At 49.3% G+C, this 19,421-nt stretch overlaps 7 non-coding genes across 7 annotated transcripts; 5 read left to right on the forward strand and 2 right to left on the reverse strand.

Moving 5' to 3' along the window:
• Positions 1-6,782: 6,782 nt before the first annotated feature.
• Positions 6,783-6,864, reverse strand: trnas-gcu (transfer RNA serine (anticodon GCU)). Its single transcript has one exon. It is a non-coding gene; the product is annotated as a tRNA-Ser (tRNA).
• Positions 6,865-10,940: 4,076 nt separating this feature from the next.
• LOC138231474 (U5 spliceosomal RNA) lies at positions 10,941-11,057 on the forward strand. Its single transcript, XR_011186725.1, has one exon. It is a non-coding gene; the product is annotated as a U5 spliceosomal RNA (small nuclear RNA).
• Positions 11,058-11,287: 230 nt separating this feature from the next.
• LOC138231444 (U4 spliceosomal RNA) lies at positions 11,288-11,432 on the forward strand. Its single transcript, XR_011186695.1, has one exon. It is a non-coding gene; the product is annotated as a U4 spliceosomal RNA (small nuclear RNA).
• Positions 11,433-12,739: 1,307 nt separating this feature from the next.
• Positions 12,740-12,881, forward strand: LOC138231428 (U4 spliceosomal RNA). Its single transcript, XR_011186680.1, has one exon. It is a non-coding gene; the product is annotated as a U4 spliceosomal RNA (small nuclear RNA).
• A 3,792-nt stretch (positions 12,882-16,673) lies between these two features.
• On the forward strand, positions 16,674-16,745 carry trnad-guc (transfer RNA aspartic acid (anticodon GUC)). Its single transcript has one exon. It is a non-coding gene; the product is annotated as a tRNA-Asp (tRNA).
• Positions 16,746-17,890: 1,145 nt separating this feature from the next.
• On the reverse strand, positions 17,891-17,962 carry trnae-uuc (transfer RNA glutamic acid (anticodon UUC)). Its single transcript has one exon. It is a non-coding gene; the product is annotated as a tRNA-Glu (tRNA).
• A 201-nt stretch (positions 17,963-18,163) lies between these two features.
• On the forward strand, positions 18,164-18,235 carry trnah-gug (transfer RNA histidin (anticodon GUG)). Its single transcript has one exon. It is a non-coding gene; the product is annotated as a tRNA-His (tRNA).
• Positions 18,236-19,421: the final 1,186 nt, after the last annotated feature.

The following is a 19,421-nucleotide window of genomic DNA, read 5'->3' on the forward strand; positions in this document are numbered from 1 at the left end:
TGAACGTCTAAACATAGACGTATAATTGACGTATAACTTTAGACGTATATTAGAATTTCATTCTAGACGAATTGTAGACCACATTTAGACGTCTAAGGTATGCGTTTAATAGACGTATATTATACGTCTTTTGCCCACTGGGACTACTGAATGGCGTAGACCTGAAAATAAAACTCACGCGCAACAGAGATGCTTTCTGCTTAATGAACAACATCGGAGAACACAAACTGAGCGTACTCTCTGCATCTTTGTTTGTGAACGCCGAAGCACTCCTGACGGTCGCACCACTAAATACCTAAATACCCCATAGACCGCGTACAGATGAAAGTCTTCAGCCTGCCTGCAGGGAGCCATGTGTGTAACTCTTTCTCGGACAGTTACCCAAAGTGGTAATTTTGGGGTTTGTGGACAAAGCGGCATTCAGCGGCAGTTTTACACAAAACCCCTTCAAATTTAAACACTACAACATTAACTTTCTGGCTCTCTACACGGACGGTGAACAAATCCCGACTAAACCGCTTCAACCGCTTCAACCAGACTTCCAGAATGGACATTGCGTCGGTGAATATTTTAATCTGGTGGAAACATCCGGGAAGCCTCTGAAAGTCTTTTTTTGTGTGTAACAAAGTTGCATTTTCATGTCCGGACGGGGAGACTTTATCATTCCGACATGAAGCCACCCTTAAGTCCTCTGAGGCGTGTCTGTCTGCAAGGCTTGTATTTTGGAAATGTTTTTTTGAAACGGAGAACGACTTTGAAATAGGCTTCCGCCGGCGCCTCGCGATCCAGGTAAGATTGTAGCAAGAACGCAGCGGCGGCGGGGTTTGCTGTAGTCGTGGCCGAGTGCTTAAGGCGATGGACTAGAAATCTATTGGGGTCTCCCCGCGCAGGTTCGAATCCTGCCGACTACGTTGTCCACCTCCTGTCGTTGTGTTCTGGCGCAAGCAAAGAAGCGCACCTCTTTGCTGTTCCTGGTGGTTTTAAAACGCCAAATCGCTTGTACCCGCTGCCTTGGAAATAAATTCTTCAGCGTCTGCAAATGGCATTTTGCAGCTGGAAGCAGATGTCGACGCGTTTTGCACAGAGCACCAAAAAAGCGTCTTTTTTGAAGGTCCAGGCACTGAGCATTGGTGATTTAGTGGTAGAATTCTCGCCTGCCACGCGGGAGGCTCGGGTTCGATTCCCGGCCAATGCAGTAGCTTTTGCAGCGAGCGGCTCCATCACTTGCATCCCCTTGCAACTTGCAACTGAAAACCCACTGAAGCTAAGCAGGTGTGAGCCAGGTCAGTACCCGGATGAGGGTGAGCTACAGGGAAAGACAAAGCTTCCAGCTGGAAGCGGTGTTAATGGTGCCGGCGGGGGGGCATTCACCCTGAGGTCTGTGCGGGTCCCAATTCCCCAGCATAGTGACAGAGAAATAAACATATTTTGGCAACTTTGGTCACCCCCATTTAACTTCTGGGGCAGGAAAAGCACACTTTTCAAAACTTGTTTTTCAGCTCGAAATAAACGTATTTTTTCAAACCTTGGAATCCCAATGTAGCTGCCTGGCTCATTAGAGCCCACTGAGTCAGCCCTTAACCCCACTGTGCAGAAGCTGTCAAAACGGGTTTTTCAGCAGAAATAAACACGTTTGGGCAACTTTGGTCACCCCCATTTAACTTCTGGGGCAGGAAAAGCACACTTTTCAAAACGTGTTTTTCAGCTTGCTGTGACCTCTGTTTTACATCTCATCCAAAAGACAGCGCCCTTTTACAACACAGCGTCTCTGTCACTATCATAAGTGACTGCCATCATAAGAATATGAGTCCAATATTTTAGAATATAGTCAGAATGACTTCTAACCTTACCTGTGGTGTCTTTAATCCCTATTGCTCAATGCATGGTGTACGTACTGCATAGATGTGTCTTGAGAATGAGGAATGGGCCCCTGAGACCGTCATTTACCTGTTTCACAAATGATCGTATTTTACTAGAGATTCTGTTTGGGATTCAGATGTGCATTCGGACAGCAATCCCTTTCAAGAAATGATACGTACTGGATGAGGTCAAAGGTGCTGGAACACTGTATTTAGGATGTGTTTGCAGTGATTGTGTGTCTCCTGCTTCATCGCAGTGATATATAGATGTGCTCCTGTAATTTATTGGTACATGCCCAGGGCAGTAAGCAGTCTAAGGATTTATTTCCAGACGGCATAGAGCAGTGAAGCAGTGAAGTAGTGCAACACACTGGATCATTATATTATTAGAATCTATTCTACTTAAATTATTACATTATACACAATTTGAGTTCATTTTAAAAAGTAAAAGGTAATGAAAGGAATGCATTTTCATAAGAAAGATAATACCGATATGCATGTGATAATCTTCCTTATATCATGTAGTGCGTCAGTTGGACACTTTGTGGGCTTGAAATACAAAGCAAATCATGTTCTATGGTACAAGTTAAATACAAAACGTAAGCTTTTATTTTAATTAGATTTGTTTATAAAGCATAAGCAATCATTTATTACATTAATATATGTGAAAATGACATTTTAGCATCATAATATTACATAAAGGTCTCTAGCTTCAACACAGTGATATATATATATATATGCTCAGTGATTTATTGGTACATGCCCAGGTCAATAATCAGAATGAGGATTTATTTCCAGACGGGCTACAGGTAGTGTTGTGAAATACTTCAACACACTGGATCGCAGATTTAGACCCCCTGCACTCTTACTCCTTAAAAACCAAAGAAATGAAGATATGTAGCAATCACATTGTAACAGGGGTGACAGTGGCTTAATGCTTATACTAGTGGACTTTTGGTACCTTTAGGGTACGGTGTTCCCTGAAGGGCTCTCAAACCCCGCATTTCAGATGCCTAGCTGTATCACTGATGTGTTGCACCTCAGAATCACTTTTAACCTTACCTCTGGTATCTTTAATCCCTATTGCTCAACGCATGGTGAAAGTATTGCATAATTGTGTCTGAAAATGAGCAATGGGCACCTGAGAGACTCATTTGCCTGTTTCACAAATGATCATATTTGACTAGAGATTCTGTTTGGGATTCAGTTGTGCATTCTGACAGCAATCCCTTTCAAAAAACGATACATTCTGGATGAGGTCAAAGGTGCAGGAACACTGTATGTGTTTGCACTTATTCTGTGTCTCTAGCTTCAACACAGTGATATATATATATATGCTCAGTGATTTTTTGGTACATGCCCAGGGCAATAATCATTATGAGGATTTATTTCCAGATGTGCTAGGGGTAGTGTTGTGAAATACTTCAACACACTGGATCGCAGGTTTAGACCCCCTGCACTCTTACTCCTTAAAAACCTGAAGCGTCTGGCGTCTCGCCGACGTCGAACACCCCCCTCAGGCTGTACTCGTACTCGGCTAACTGCTGTGGAACCCTGCGTGAGAAGCCGTTGGCCACGGTGACGGCTGGCGACCCACAGACGCCCCACTATCGGCCGGCTCCAGCCCCGGCTGGTCCTCTAGAGCCTCCCCACACGGCTCCTCCTCCCGGGCCTGGTAGGGGGCCAGCCGGTCTTGGTGCAGGACCACCACTCTCCCCCGTGTTCGCAACCGGACACGGTAGCAGACCTCGCCCACCACCCAGAGTACCTCAGCGGGCCCCTCCCACGACGGCGCCAGCTTAGGGCTGAGGCATTTGCGGCGGCGCGGGTTGTACACCCAAACCGAGTCCCCGGGCTGGAAGGCAGGCCCCCTGCAGCGCAGGTCGTAGTGCCGCTTCTGCCGGACCCCCGCCTGTGTCAGGTGGGTCCGTGCAAAGCTGTGCACCTGCTGCATCCGCTGCCGCAGGTCCCATTCGTAGTCCGGTCCAGCCAGCGGTGCCGACCCGTCTCCGGGCGACGGGCCGAAGACCAGGTCCACCGGGGTTCACATTTCCCGGCCCAGCATGAGTGAGGCTGGGGTGCACCCGGTGGATTCCTGGACCACGGTCCTATACGCCCAGAGTGCAAGGGGGAGGTGGCGGTCCCAGTCCCGTTGGTGCCGGGACACCAGGGTGGCCAGCTGGGTGGTGAGCGTACGATTAAACCGCGCCACCAACCCGTTGCTCTGGGGATGCAGAGGTGTGGTCCGCGTCTTAGTGATCCCCAGGCGCTGGCACACTCTGGCAAAGACCTGGGACTCGAAGTTACGCCCCTAGTCACTATGTAACTCCTCCGGCACCCCCAGCCTGGCAAACATCCCCTCCAGCAGTGCATCGGCCACCGTGGGGGCACTCTGGTCCGGGAGGGCGTAGGCCTCCGGCCACTTCATAAAATAATCCATGGCCACCAAGACGTAGAGGTTCCCGGCCTCGGTGCGCAGAAACGGGCCCAAAACGTCCACCCCCACCCGCTCCATAGGAGCCCCCACCTGGTGTTGTTGGAGGGGGGCCCGAGAGCGCTCGGGGGGACCCTTCTGCGCCACGCACACTGCATACGTTCGGCAGTACCACTCCACGTCCCGGTGGCAAAGACCCCAATAAAAATGGCCTCGGAGGCGCTACAGGGTTTTTTTACCGCCAAAGTGCCCCACGCCCGGCTGGCCATGCACTGCTCGGAGCACCGCCCCGCGGAGCGACCAAGGCACCATCAGCTGCCACCGTACCTCGCCACTGGAGGGTACCCGCCACCCCCGGCGCAGCACCCCGTCCTTTACCTCCAAGGCCTCCCACAGGGCGCAGGGGGCCTTGACGGACTTTGGGTGTGGGGCGAGCTTCTCTCGCGTAGACCGCACTCCGGCTACCACTCCCAGCATGCCCAGCGGTACTACGAGCGCCTAGGGGCGCTTCCTCCTCACCACCAGGCGAGGGCGTTACAATACATAGAATATGCATGTAAAACGAACAGATCTTATCGAGAGGGTTATCAGAATACAAAAGGTATATATTCAGTCAGTTACAAAGTGTTACACATATCAAGAGGACATACATTCAGTATATCATTCATTTAGACCATTTCATAAATGAACCTGGTAATAACTTCTACATTAGATACTGAAAACAAGTACATAACTCTTAGGAATTGAATTGATATCAACTGGTTGGGATAACAATTGAATTCGCGAGCAGTAATGCAGTGAAGTTGAATACTCATCCAATCTCTGGGGATTCAGATCTCCTGCGGGCACAAAGAAACAGTTGCAGGCTTGTTGCTGTCCAATCCGTGCTCTCTGTCTAGGTGCCAAGCTGTGCTGTGCGGGTTGCGACGGTGCGCTGCTGATGCTCACTGACCGGCTAGTTAGTGTTGGCTTTAACTAGCAAAGTTTGTGCACAGGAGAAAAGATGACTGTGGGTCCCAGCAAGTCAAGAAGAAGACCGGTTCGTTCCTGATGAAGAGCTAGTTCTGAATAGTGATTCAACTGTCCACAGTTCCGACCTGTTCACGAGGCCTGCTGCTGGTGCTAACCTCGGGTGGATCCTCTGGTTACTCTCTGGCAACCTCCGCTTTAGACTCTTAGAACAAAGGAAAGTTCTGGCACTCGGACACACTGGCCGTTCCGTGGTTGTCCGGGCTGAGTCTCAGGATGGTCAGGAGGCGCGCTGTGAGAATGTCCTGCCCTTGGGAGCCTTCTGCTCCTGGGCTGTCCTGCCCTGGAATTCTCCTTTGAATTCCCTTTAGAAAACTCCACAGAAATCTCTACTGAATTCCCACTGAATCTCTCAGGCTCTCTGTGTTGCCTGTTTTTACCTGGAGGAACTTCAGCTCGTTGATTGGCTGAAAGTTCCATGGGCATCAGAGTCCCACGTGGGTTACTCGGCCCTACCAGTCCCTGATTGGTTGATCAAGGTGAGATATGAGTCACTTACTCCTGACACTTAGGAATGCAGTCCAGATGTCCATCTGGCACTCCCTAGACAGATAAGCGCCAATGGATGACCATTGATCATGATAGCCAGGCTTAGCTAAGTGCATCCCCCTTTGGGAGCTGTCCCTTATCAAGGGAAACCTTAAATCAGCCTGCATGAATAGTTTCTCTGTGGCTGCACCACAGAGATGAACAGAGAGATGAGGCCTAATTTGGGAAAGCTCAGAAACACTTAATTCTTTCTTATTAATAAGCCTCGCCGCTACACCGCCCAAAGCACTTCTAAAACAGGAGATTCGCGTTTGGGAAAACAGGTCTACGGGTCTGAAACCTGCTCCACGGAAAACAGCTCTGTTGCGCTTTTGATCAAAGGGAGATTCGCTGTTCTTACTTTTTGATGACATAACACCCAAAGGGGCTTCTTTGGAGCTGGATTCCAACCAGCATCCTTAAGTTTCTTGGCGGTATCCTTTACAGTCCTCTGTTCGGTCGACAAGGGACTGAAGGGGGCACCTTTCCTCACACATACAGTGCAATGTACTGTAGTGTTCCCCTTAATTGAATTCGCAGTTCTGCATCAAACCTCTAACTCGTTTCCTTAGCTTGGATTTAAGCCACGAAGCAGGCTTCTACTGTATAAACGTCTAGAGGAATCACAAACTATTTGAGAGGCCACCATCCCAGGGGGAACTGACAAGTCTATCCCTAAACACCTAGCGCAGTCTCTCGAGAGACTGTCAAAAATCGCTTTCTCCGTTTGCGTTGCAAGTAAGTGAAAACGCGGTCTCAACCCAGAGCCACTTGGCAGCAGCGGCACGTAAATACCGTTACTGTTACTGCTCGATACCGACGTTAGCCTACTATACCATGTTCAGCCACCGCTAGAAAATGCACGGCTCTAGAACCGGAGCAAATGACAGGAGGGCCAACGCCGAACGGGCACACGTGTCAGACATGGAGCGCGACGAGGATGGGATTCGAACCCATGCGTGCAGAGCACAACGGATTAGCAGTCCATCGCCTTAACCACTCGGCCACCTCGTCGAGGGATCTGGGCTGTCCGGACATGGGTTGGCGCGCTCCAGATGATCTTTTTCTTTTTTTTCCCTCGTACTCGAGGGTCATTTTCCTGTTCCACGTGCGATTTCAACATTTTCCTTGGGAGATGCCAAGCCAGCAATTAATTCTCCAGGACCTTAATTCTCTTCTCTTGCAGCATGAGATCATGTCCTTCTTTTGGCTCCCTCCAGTTCTGATAAAAAATCTCATTCTTAGATTTGTTAATTTTTGCAGAGGAAGCCAAAGAGAAACGCTCACAACACTGCAGAGCTCTGCTAATTGAGGTACTGTCAGAGAGGAGCAGGGTGACGTCATCCATGTATAGAGATGTCTTTACCTCTCCTCCCCCACTTCCAGGCACTGGTATCCCATTAATGGCCTGATCCTGGCGCAAGGCACAGGCTAAGGGCTCCGTAGCCAAAACGAATAACAAAGGGGATAATGGGCAGCCCTGCCTCACTACTGAACAGACTTCAAAGGGGTGTGATCTATTGCCATTAACCATTACTCTGCTGTTGCTACCTGTGTACAGCAGGTTAATCCACTTTCTCATGATGGGGCCAAAATTCATGTGCTCAAGTACCGATGTTAAGTACTGCCGGTTTAGGCGGTCAAAGGCCTTTTCTAGGTCTACACCTAAAACGCACAGAGGGAGGGAGCGATCCTCTGAGTACAGACAGACATCCCTCAACAAGGCCAGGTTGTCGCTCATCAGGCGTCCTACTATCCCACAAGTCTGTTCTTTCCCTACCAGTGAGGCCACTACATTTTGTAGGCGCAGGAAAAGGGCTTTGGACAGGATCTTAGTGTCCACGCCTAACAGGCTGAGGGGTCTCCAGTTCTTTATGTCATTCTTTGCTCCTTTCTTAAACAAGAGAGAGATAGTGCCTTCTCTTAAGGAGTCAGGCAGCAATTCTGTCTTATAGCTTTCCTCGAATAGGAGCAGTAGCGGATCCTGAAGCAGATCCCAAAAGGTGCAATAAAATTCTTTAGGGAGCCCGTCAGCACCCGGAGTTTTCCCCTTCTGTAAGCTCTCCATAGCCTGTCTCAGCTCTTCTACTGTCAAATCCCTCTTAAGTACTTCCCTATCTTCTTCACTCAAAACGTTTTCTAGCTTTGAGGTAAAAAAATGAATTTCTTCATCCTTTACCTCTGTAGAGCTGTACAGTCTTGAGTAGAAGGCCTCGGTGCAGGAGAGGATAGCACTCAGCTCTGTTCTCTCTCGTCCCTCCTCATCAACTACACTTTCCATGACAGACTTGGAGCCTACCACTTTCCTGAAAAAGAAGCGAGTACACTTCTTATTTTCTTCCAAGAACTGCACTCTGCTTCTTAACAGCACTCCTCGACTACTTTCTTGGCTATGCTCCGGATGTCCTTTTTTAAAAGGGTGATATCCTCGAGCACATCGAAGCCACTGTGCAGCATCGTGTAGAGACGCTGCAGCTGCCTCTGTTTCCTGGCTAGCACTCCTCTCCGTCTGGCAGCAGCCTTCCTTCCCTCAGCCATGAAAAAGGCCTTTGTCCTCATCTTCACCTCCTCCCACCACTCTCCTACTGACCCGTACAGACACTGCAAGGACAGCCACTGTGATAGTTTCTCCTTGTAGCGGGATACTACCCCCTCGTTCTCTAGCAGCTTTGTGTTGAGTTTCCAGAGGCCTGGGCCAAAGACAGTCCCGCCCTGGAGTTCCACTCTACACCCTAAAGCCTGATGATCTGAGAAGAAGACAGGCTGAAGAGTGACCCCAACAACTTTCACTCTCTCTGAGACAAAGCAATAGTCAATTCTGGAGCTGCTATTCCTCCCTGACCATGTATATCCTGCTGTTGTGGGATATATACATCTATATGTGTCTGAGAGTTTAAAGTCTTGAACTAAGTTTTGCAGGGCCAGTGAGCTGGAATCCAATTTTATCGGAGAGCTAGACTGCCTGTCTGTGTGCTCTAAGATACAATTAAAATCCCCTCCCACTATCACATCTGTGCTACTTAACAATAGGGGAGAGAGTGCCTTGAGTAGCTCCACCCTTCCTCCCACGTCAGTAGGACAATACACATTGATTAGCCGCAGGTTAACGGTCCCCCATTCCACATCCACACACAGCAACCTGCCATCTATGACCCTCTGAATACTTTTCAATTTGAAAGCCCATCCTTTGAAAAGAATGGCCACGCCAGAGGCTCTGTTGTTATTGTCCCCTGACCAAACAGAAGGCCCTTTATCCCACCTATCTTCAAAGCTTTTATACCTCTCTTGATAGGCTAAAGCACACTCCTGCAACATCAACACATCTCCCTCTCTCTGCTGGAGGTAATCAAAGACACACTGGCATTTAACTCTGTCATTGATACCTCTGGTGTTAAGAGAAATTATGTTTAGAGCCATATTACATAAGAAAGTGGAACCAGTCTTTACAAAACACATTTCTCTTCGGTCTCAACTGTTACCTTCTTCTTTTTCTTTTTCTTCTTACCAATTTCCTGCCAGCCATCCTCTGAATGAGCCTTCATCAGGGTGGCAGCAGTAAAAGTGTTCACGGAGTCCATTTCAAGGAAGGGGGTAGAAGGAGGGGTGGAGGGGTTCCAGCTGTCCCCATCGCCATGCTCTCCTTCCTCCTCGCTCGGGGAGAAAACAGAGTCATTTTTCCTTTTCCTCAAGTCCAGCTCCTGGGAGCACCGAGGGGAAAGGGGTGCAGCCGATGCACCAGTCTCCTCTTCCCCCTCACCCACCAGCTGTTGCAGATCCTCCGTGATGGACTGGATGGAGGAGAGGAGGCCATCTGTAGCACTTGCAGAGTCTGAGAAAAGCAGCTCCGCTGAATCCTGGGTATCCTCGCTGGACCCGCTCCACCGGGGGGCCCCACACTGGCCCTCGTTCTGAGGAGCAGGAGTGGGGGAGGGGTCCTCGCTGTTCTCTAGGGTTTTCAAACCCTCGTGCTTGTCTGGTGCAGTCTGCGGTTGTGGGGGCGTAGTGGATTTCTCTTCCACCGGCCCCGGAGCCACAGCAGGACTGATCCTGGCTGGAGGCTGAGACTCTTTGTCCAACAAGGGTTCTTTGTTTGACTTGTTGTTTGCTTTGGCTTTTTCAGGCCGGTTTGGCTGAAACAAGCACTGCCTCATCCTTTCTCATTTTGAGTTTATAGGCGTAGGCGTGAGGGCAGTTCTTAAAAACGTGTCCTTCCGAGCCACATAAATTGCACTTTGGCAGCATTGAACAGTCAGAGGCTTAATGTCCCTGTTTGCCACAGGTCTTGCAGCATTTCACAGTGCAGGACGATGCCAGGTGTCCCACAGCACCACAGCGCCGACACACCTTTGGTTGTCCCACATAAAAAACATAGCCATTGCAGGCGCCCAGCCGGATTGTAGAGGGCAGGTGCCTTAAGCCTCCATTTACATTGTCCGGTAGCAAGCGAACCTCGAATTTCCTTGTTCCTGTTTTTATACCGTCAACATCTCTAACCTCAGTTCCATGGTGGACGGTGCAGTACTGCTTAAGCCAGGTGTGAATGTCCTCCGTCTTTGCCATTTCCGAGAACATAACAACCTCTCTCTCTGTGTCAGAGGCTGCAAGTTGATCTTCTCAAGGGCAGGAACTTTCCCTCTTTTTGCCTCAAACACATCCACACATTGTTCAAACAGAGAATAGGTAGCAAAAACAACCTCAAATGCTTTCTGACCTGGGAGAGCGAAGATGAAATACAAGTGCCGAGGTTCAAAGCCAAGTTCCTTCTGTAACACTTTTCTGCTGAACTGCATACGATCCATGAAGAGGTCATCCAAAAGCTCAAAACGTACAGCATTCTTGCGGGATCCAAAGGTTGCCATCTCAAACTGCAAAACAAACACTGCTTCCACAAAACAAGAAAACAATCCAACTACTCCAACTACAGGCTGATCAAGGTATCTCCCCTGCCAGGTAAGCCGAGAGCCGCAGGCGATGAGCCCGGAGCTGAACGGGCCCCACTGGCTCGTTTGTAAGGCCAGGTGCATTGCCAACCACGACCGGCAGGGGAGAGGACTTGAAGGCGGCCTGGGCTCCTGCAGCTGTCCAGCCACGCACTCTGGTTTCTCTTCATCTCGTACAAATCTTTTGCCTTTTACTAAAGATTTCCATGGAGAGGAGCATGAATGAGTTCCATACAATTTTTGTGCTTCCCTGCCTTTGGGTGGGGCGCAGCTGGGCTGGTCAAAGAGAGAAAACAAAACCGCTCACAATCGCTCTTATTACGGCGACTGTGGCCTTCTGCTCTGCGAGTCCTCGGTCTCCGCCTGTCTGATTGGCGCTCTTTTCTTTGGGGGGCGGGAAGTGTCCGGCCGCAAATATGAAGCGTTACAGCAACGACATGCCATGAGACGATTGATAACGATTTCCATAGGATCCCCGCGGTTGCCTGGCTACCGTCAGCTTTGCGCAGTGGCAGTATCGTAGCCTGTGAGGTTTAGCCGAGGCGCGATTATTGCTAGTTGAAAACTTTTCCCAATACCCCGCTTCCGCCGGTTTCCAATACAATCGGCGAAAGCAATTTTTGAGCAAGGTGTTTAAAGACAGATTTTGTCATGGTAACATCATGGTAGAAAGAAACAAGCTTGTTACGTCTCAACAGAAACGCTCTTTAGCTCTTTCAGCGTTATGCAGAGAACAGCGTCTGTCGAGATCACTTTTGAGTCAGCGCGAAACGCCGTGTGCTGTCAGTTTGATTTCATATTGCTCGTAGCGGCGCCCGGCTTTTGTCTGTCAAACGTTAGGTTGCGCTTCTTCATGCTGCATCGTCGGCATGAGTGGAGCTCTTTAAACGTCTGTACTTACTGCGCCCCATAAGAAATTGTTTGTCCCCGTTCAAAAGAGATTGTGCGATGTCCTGCTGCGTTCACAAAGCAAACCTTTGACAGTTTGAAAAGAGGAATTTATTCTGCTTCCTGTGCGTGCAGTAGTTACAAAGTTGAACGTCTTTACACGATCTGCTGCAGTTTTCAGTGGGCGGGCTTTGTCAGATGGCTTTGAAAAACGCACTGTGTTTCGGCTCGGGAAACATCATGAGCAGTGTCCTGCATGTTTTCTGTGTATAGCTGTCTTTTAACGCATACAGAATTCATTCGAAATCATTGATTTCTCCAATTAACAAGGGTCCCTTTTTGAACCTGCGAGAAGCATTCTTTCAATGTAAAAGATTTACTCCGAGGAAAGGCAGCATGACATTGAGAGTAGCTCAAGCTTTCAGCACCCGTATCGGACTGCGTGTATGCAGACACCGCTCAGAATCCCCTGTAAGATTCTCCCTCAATTCCGTTGTGCAGTGCTTTACCTCTTTCAAAAGGCTTCACTTTCCTAGTCACATTCCAAGACTCATCGAACCCGGGCTGTTTCCTCCAGCGGTATAGTATTGCAGTGAGACAGCACGATGCCTGCAAGACTATGTCACGCTAAACGCCACAGATTGTGTTTGTCCCTTCGTGTCAGTCGTCCTGCAGCCACGGGAAGTGGGACACAAACATGCTGCAATGCTTTCAGGACGTTTGGATTTGTTTGTGCAACATCCGAGAAGAGTACTTGTGGCTTGAATGTGAACTGTACGTGCCCGCCCCCTTTCCTCTGTAGTGCATGAGTTCCTCCCGGCATGCCCTTCGTCATTGTTCTGTCATCTTGTATTTAAAGGGTTGTATTTCTGCTGCTGAAAATAAGCAACGGTTTTCTCACAACGCCCTTTGTTCCCGACGGAGCCCTTGTCTGTCATGAAATTCTTTAAAACCTCAAGCTAGAAGAAGAAGACGACAAATATGAAGCGTTACAGCAAAACATGCCATGAGACGATTGATAACGATTTCCATAGGATCCCCGCGGTTGCCTGGCAACCGTCAGCTTTGCGCATTGGCAGTATCGTAGCCTGTGAGGTTTAGCCGAGGCGCGATTATTGCTAGTTGAAAACTTTTCCCAATACCCCGCTTCCGCCGGTTTGCAATACAATCGGCGAAAGCAATTTTTGACAGTCTCGTCAGAGCGTGACATAGTCTTGCAGGCATCGTGCTGTCTAACTGCAATACTATACCGCTAGAGGAAACAGCCCGGGTTCAATGAGCCTTGGAATGTTACTAGGAAAGTGAAGCCTTTTGAAAGAGGTAATGTCGACGCTTTTTTAACAGAGCACCAAAAAAGCGTCTTTTTTCAAGGCAGGGGTACTGAGCATTGTTGGTTCAGTGGTAGAATTCTCGCTTCCCACGCGGGAGGCTCTGGTTCGATTCCCAGCCAAAGCAGTGGCTTTTGCAGCGAGCGGCTCCATCACTTGCATCCCCTTGCAACTCGCACCTCCTGTCGTTGTATTCTGGCGCAAGCAAAGAAGCGCACCTCTTTGCTGTTCCTGGTTGTTTTAAAACGCCAAATCGCTTGTACCCGCTGCCTTGGAAATAAATTCTTCAGCGTCTGCAAATGGCATTTTGCAGCTGGAAGCAGATGTCGACGCGTTTTGCACAGAGCACCAAAAAAGCGTCTTTTTTGAAGGTCCAGGCACTGAGCATTGGTGATTTAGTGGTAGAATTCTCGCCTGCCACGTGGGAGGCTTGGGTTCGATTCCCGGCCAATGCAGTAGCTTTTGCAGCGAGCGGCTCCATCACTTGCATCCCCTTGCAACTCGCAACTGAAAACCCACTGAAGCAAAGCAGGTGTTAGCCAGGTCAGTACCCGGATGAGGGTGAGCTACAGGGAAAGACAAAGTTTCCAGCTGGAAGCGGTGTTAATGGTGCCGGTGGGGGGGCGCTCACCCTGAGGTCTGTGCGCGTCCCAATGCCCCAGCATAGTGACGGAGACGCTGTGTTGTAAAAGGGCGCTGTCTCTTTGGTGAGATGTAAAACCGAGGTCACAGCGCTCTGTGGTCATTAAAAATTACCACCAAAACTTTTGACAAAAGCTCTTGGTAATTGATGGTCTTCAATAATGCTTCTCCTTTAGGTACAATTTAAATCAGCTGAAAAATGCTGTGAAATGGGGGGTCACTTCACGCTAGTGTAGGATTTGGGTTACAAGAACCATGAAACTGCACGAGAAAGCCCGTACACTGAATTAGCAACATCGACACCAAGAGAAAGGATGACAAATGGCTTTTATCTGGAACTTTTCATGTCCAAGGAGCTCAAAGTGCTTTCTGTGTACAACAGGGCCACTGAACTCCACACTGGCCACTGAACCACAGCAGTGGCTTGCTGGCTTGACATCTCCCAAGGAAAATGTTGAAATCGCATGTGGAACAGGAAAATGACCCTCGAGTATGAGGGAAAAAAAAAGAAAAAGATCAACTGGAGTGCGCCAACCCATGTCAGGACAGCCCAGTTTTGTTGATGAGGTGGCCGAGTGGTTAAGGCGATGGACTGTTAATCCATTGTGCTCTGCACACATGGGGTCAAATCCCATCCTTGTTGCTCTCCATGTCTGACACGTGTGCCCGTTCAGTGTTGGCCCTCCCGTTCTTTGCTCCGGTACTAGAGCCGTACATTTTCTAGCGGTGGCTGAACATGGTATAGTAGGCTAACGTCGGTATCGAGCAGTGACAGTAACAGTATTTACATGCCGCTGCTGCCAAGTGGCTCTGGGTTGAGACCGCATTTTCACTTACTTGCAACGCAAACGGAGAAAGCGATTTTTGACAGTCTCTCGAGAGACTGCGCTAGGTGTTTAGGGATAGACTTTGTCAGGTCCCCCTGGGATGGTGGCCTCTCAAATAGTTTGTGATTCCTCTAGAAGTTTATACAGTAGAAGCCTGCTTCGTGGCTTAAATCCAAGCTAATGTAACGAGTTAGAGGTCTGATGCAGAACTGCGAATTCAATGAACGGGAACAGTACAGTACATTGCACTGTATGTGTGAGGAAAGCTGCCCCCTTCTGTCCCTTGTCGACCGAACAGAGGACTGTAAAGGATACCGCCAAGAAACTTAAGGATGCTGGTTGGAATCCAGCTCCAAAGAAGCCCCTTTGGGTGTTATGTCATCAAAAAGTATGAACAGTGAATCTCCCTTTGATCAAAAGCGCAACAGAGCTGTTTTCTGTGGAGCACGTTTCAGACCCGTAGACCTGTTTTATTTGTAGGGCAGGGCGCATTCCCAAACGCGAATCTCCTGTTTTAGAAATGCTTTGGGCGGCGTGAAGTGAAAATAAGAAGTGGGCTCCAGATGCACATGGAAGCAATCAAGTGTTTCATCCGAGCTGTTTCAAAGACTGCCCAAGAGCCTTCCTTTCACAGAGGCGCAACGATTAATGATGGGGGTGCACCCTTCAATGCGCCTTACGACTGTAGGGAGTGATTGAGACGATTCGTAGCGTGTGCTCATTTCTCTCTATTCCCTGTGTTGCAGTGGTAGGATGACGTAAATTACTGCTTCGACACGTAACGGCATTATAATCAAGTGCAGGAGCTGAGCCACGGCGCCCCAGGAGTGTTGTCCTTTTGCAGCCACTTAGACACACCTTTAGAAAAACATTTTGTTAACAGGCATTCTGCCTCAGCCTAAACACCTATAGCTTGCAAAGCGCATGCTATTAGACAGGCACCTCTGCAAGATCTTAAGAGTCTCTTAAACTAGTGATAGTAAGGTATTCCCAATGGGCGATGTTCGGCTTTCAAATCATCTCTCCGTGGAAGCGCCGAGATGCAGCTGTTTATGGCTTAGAAGCAGCTGACTGTTTCACTACCTAGCTGATCACTGTCAGTCAGGGAGCTTAGAGGTGAAAAGCCTGTCTAAGAGACAATTCGCCGTCGATCAGTTCAATATGTTCCGTACCAGCTCGGCGCACCCGAGATCATCTTGGTAGCCGTGTAGCTCATATGAGTGAGAGCGTGTGTGTGTACCACCGTGATTGGATGCCGGCCCTTCTCAAGTCACAGTAAACCTTCTGCTCAAAAAAAGTGAGCTAAAACCTCACTCTGCACAGTAAAACCTCAAAAAAAGTGAGGTTTTATTTAATCTCTGACCAAGGGAAACGTTTCATTTTTTCAAAGAAATGTTTGTTAAAAAATGAAGTCATAGTTCTATGGGATTCAATCAGAGACCGTGCGATATGGAAGTCAGGAACCTAACCCACAGCGCCAACAGCACAGTCACGTGCTGAGTGCTGAAAAAGCACTACAGAAACATTATCGACAGACAATGTACAGTGTGTACTATTCTTGTGTTGCGGTACATGAATATAATTATATCGTTATTAATTTCTAATTTATAACTTTATAAATTTACTTTATAAATTTATTAACGTTATTAATTAATTTCACGACGCACAGACAGGGCGCGGGGAGCTGCCGCCTGCAAACACAGCTCCAGGCAGGACTCCACTCCGCAGGAGCCGCAGAAAAGAGGAGATGGGCAGAGACCTGAGCTGCTGTTGCTGCAGACGCTGTCTTTTCTGCACTCGGGGTAGGAGTGAATGTTGAGTTGCCCTTAGAAATGAAGCAGAGCACTTCAACGGCACGGGTGTGTGTGTGTGCGTGCGCCTGGTGAGTCTGGGAGACAGATCGAACCTGGGCTAAAAGAGAGGGGGCTTAGCCCTCTTCCATTTGTTAGTTCAAAGTTGTACAACCCATTTGTATCTGCTAGGCGGCGCAGTCATCGTGCACAAAGAACGCTTTGAAAAGCGTCAAAGGCAAGTCATTCCGAGTTGGTCGTTTGTGTTTTCCGTTCAGACGCGAAATGCTGAAATGATCTCTCGGCTCCTCGGTTGTCATTTCTGCTCCGTAAAGGAATCACAGCACGCGTCGGCTTCCAGCACGGTGGGTCGGGACACGATGCCGGGGGTCGGAGAGTGTGATGTCTTCCTCGTTAGTATAGTGGCAAGTATCCCCGCCTGTCACGCGGGAGACCGGGGTTCGATTCCCCGATGGGGAGTAGCTTTTCTTTTACCTCCTTAGAGAAAGGACTGCCTTTCACTTCTCTGTTTTCTAACACAGCGTCGTGCGCCTTTTCATTGCTCTCGCTTTCAGAGCCTCCGCACGGCACACGACTCGACATCAGGAAGCACATTGAAGTGAAAGCAGGGAGCGCTGCGACATGCACTGTGCAGATCCCGCCACACTAAGAGGTGAGTGGGTCTGTTCGATGCACAAAGAACGCTTTGATAAGCGTCAAAGGCAAGTCATTCCGAGTTGGTCGTTTGTGTTTTCCGTTCAGACGCGAAATGCTGAAATGATCTCTCGGCTCCTCAGTTGTCATTTCTGCTCCGTAAAGGAATCACAGCACGAGTCGGCTTCCAGCACGGTGGGTCAGGACACGATGCCGGGGGTCGGAGAGAGCGATGTCTTCCTCGGTAGTATAGGACCTGCCACCTGTCCCCACCTGTCACGCGGGAGACCGGGGTACATCAGGACGCGCAGTGAAGTTAAAGCAGGATGCGCTGCGACATGCACTGTGCAGATCCCGCCACACTAAGAGGTGAGTGGGTCTGTTCGATCACAGCGCTAGGCGAATCCCCAATCCCCTCTTGTGCGTGGCGACAGAAGAAGTCTGGTCTGTTTCCGCCTGGTTTCGAACCGGGGACCTTTCGCGTGTGAGGCAAACATGATAACCACTACACTACGGAAACGGTGGTAAGATGTGCCCAGCGGCCCAGTGCTGAGCTTCGCCAATGCGACTCAGCTGCTTCCAGTGCCTTTATTGGGGTGCGCTGATGGACCATGCTCTCTCTCCAGAGACCAGCACGCCTGTCATGGACGGAGCAGGAAAGACGGCGCCACATTCTACAGCCCTCTCCACTCAATCGACGAAATCGGGCTACTGAAGTGGAGAAAATCGCCTCTCCAGAAAGTGCAAATATCATCTTGGAGAGTATAAATCCTATTGCCGAAGGTCAGCCCTGTCTACCAGAGTAACCCTCCCACCTCCTGCAGCGATGGTCAGCTCGTCTCACACGCGAGAAGTTTCGGCTGGAAACAAGCGCCCCCTCTTCTCGCACGTTTTGCACGTTGAGTAGTTTTAATGCGGCTCCTTCGTACACAGTGCTGATCTTTTGGAAAGCAGGAGGCAAAATTGACACGTTCCCATACCGGGAGTCGAACCCGGGCCGCCTGGGTGAAAACCAGGAATCTTAGCCGCTAGACCATATGGGAGTGCACAACCCTTCTGTTCCGGGCATCATGCAAGCAAACTACATAAATATGAGAAAACACGCAAGAGAGTTGTCACTCAGAGTGTCGAAGGGTCGATGTATACTGGGACTCAGTTGAAATGCAACGTCAGGACTTTTCCGAATTATGTCACACGAAGAGAGCACAGCCTTTTCCGCCCTGCCACGTGTGTATCGGTAACTCGCCGTGATCGTATAGTGGTCAGTACTTTGTGTTGTGGCCGCAACAACCCCGGTTCGAATCCGGGTCACGGCAGAATAGGGGCGTCTGCTTTTACTACTTGCACGAATGAAGGCAAAAAAAAGCCAATTGATGTGAACGAACGGCGCTTTACAGAGGAGTACTGCCTGACTGGATCGTTGATGAACGACAGAGGCCACTCCGACCTCTTCTCGGGTTTCTTCAATGACTTACTAAGGATCTTCTTCACATTCGCCCATGCAGGGGAAGCCAGTTACACCAAAGCAAACGCAGGAAAGTGCATTTCAAGCAGAGACCAGGAGGGACCTGTTTACACCAAGAGTGGTCGGAATATGGAACAATGCACCCAGCCCTGTTGCTGGAGTCGATTCTTGATTAGATCTTGGGCTTACTAAGAGGCCCCCGCTGGATACTAATCTTTCTGTTGTTCTCGCAGGTGTTGCGCTGCTTTTGAGCCGACAGAGCTCGTCTTGGTCTGTCGGGATAGCCCAATTGCAAATGTTTGGCTCCAGGTACAGAAGGAATGTGCGTTTGGTACAAGAGTGCATAAAGGCACCGGAAATACATTGGGATCAAATGACTGGTGGTTCAAGACCTCTGTGAAGTGCAGGAGCGTGCAAGAAGAGGCTGTTTTCACCCGGTCTCGAACCTGGGACCTTTCGCATGTTAGGCAAACGTGATAACCACTACACTACGGAAACCTGTAGGGTTTGTTGCTGGTGTATCGCTTGCGTTTCGGGCTGAAAAAGGGAAGCGTCACTTTAGGCAGGGGGCGCTGGAGAGAGGAACAAAGGGCGCGATGAAACAAAAAACCGAAACCCGGGATCGAGCCAGGGACCTTTAGAACATACTCTCACGAATCGTTAGAATACGTGCGTTTCATCATCAATTGCGTAACAACCACATTCGTTCGACTTGAGCCATCAAGCTCATAGTTTTCAAATCTTGAAAGCTGTCATTGAGCACATCATAGTGTGCAGTACGCCCCGTAACTTGCGTACTTCAACAGAAAGAAGAGCAGACAGCTCCATAAATATGCGAGGCGCAGAGAGTGCAAGGCGAGCCGCACACGTTTCGGTGGCTGAGAGAGGGCAGTTTTTGCTTCTGCATTTCCCAAGTAAGGACGCATGACAACAAGCGATCGCGGTGCTCATTTACGACATAGTGGTGATGAGTTTTCACTACGTGTTCTTTTGAACGAGCAATGAGGTTGCTGCCTTGGACAGCTGACTGCACGCTC

Source organism: Lepisosteus oculatus, unplaced genomic scaffold (genome assembly GCF_040954835.1).
Source record: "Lepisosteus oculatus isolate fLepOcu1 unplaced genomic scaffold, fLepOcu1.hap2 HAP2_SCAFFOLD_60, whole genome shotgun sequence".
Lineage (NCBI taxonomy): Eukaryota > Metazoa > Chordata > Actinopteri > Semionotiformes > Lepisosteidae > Lepisosteus > Lepisosteus oculatus.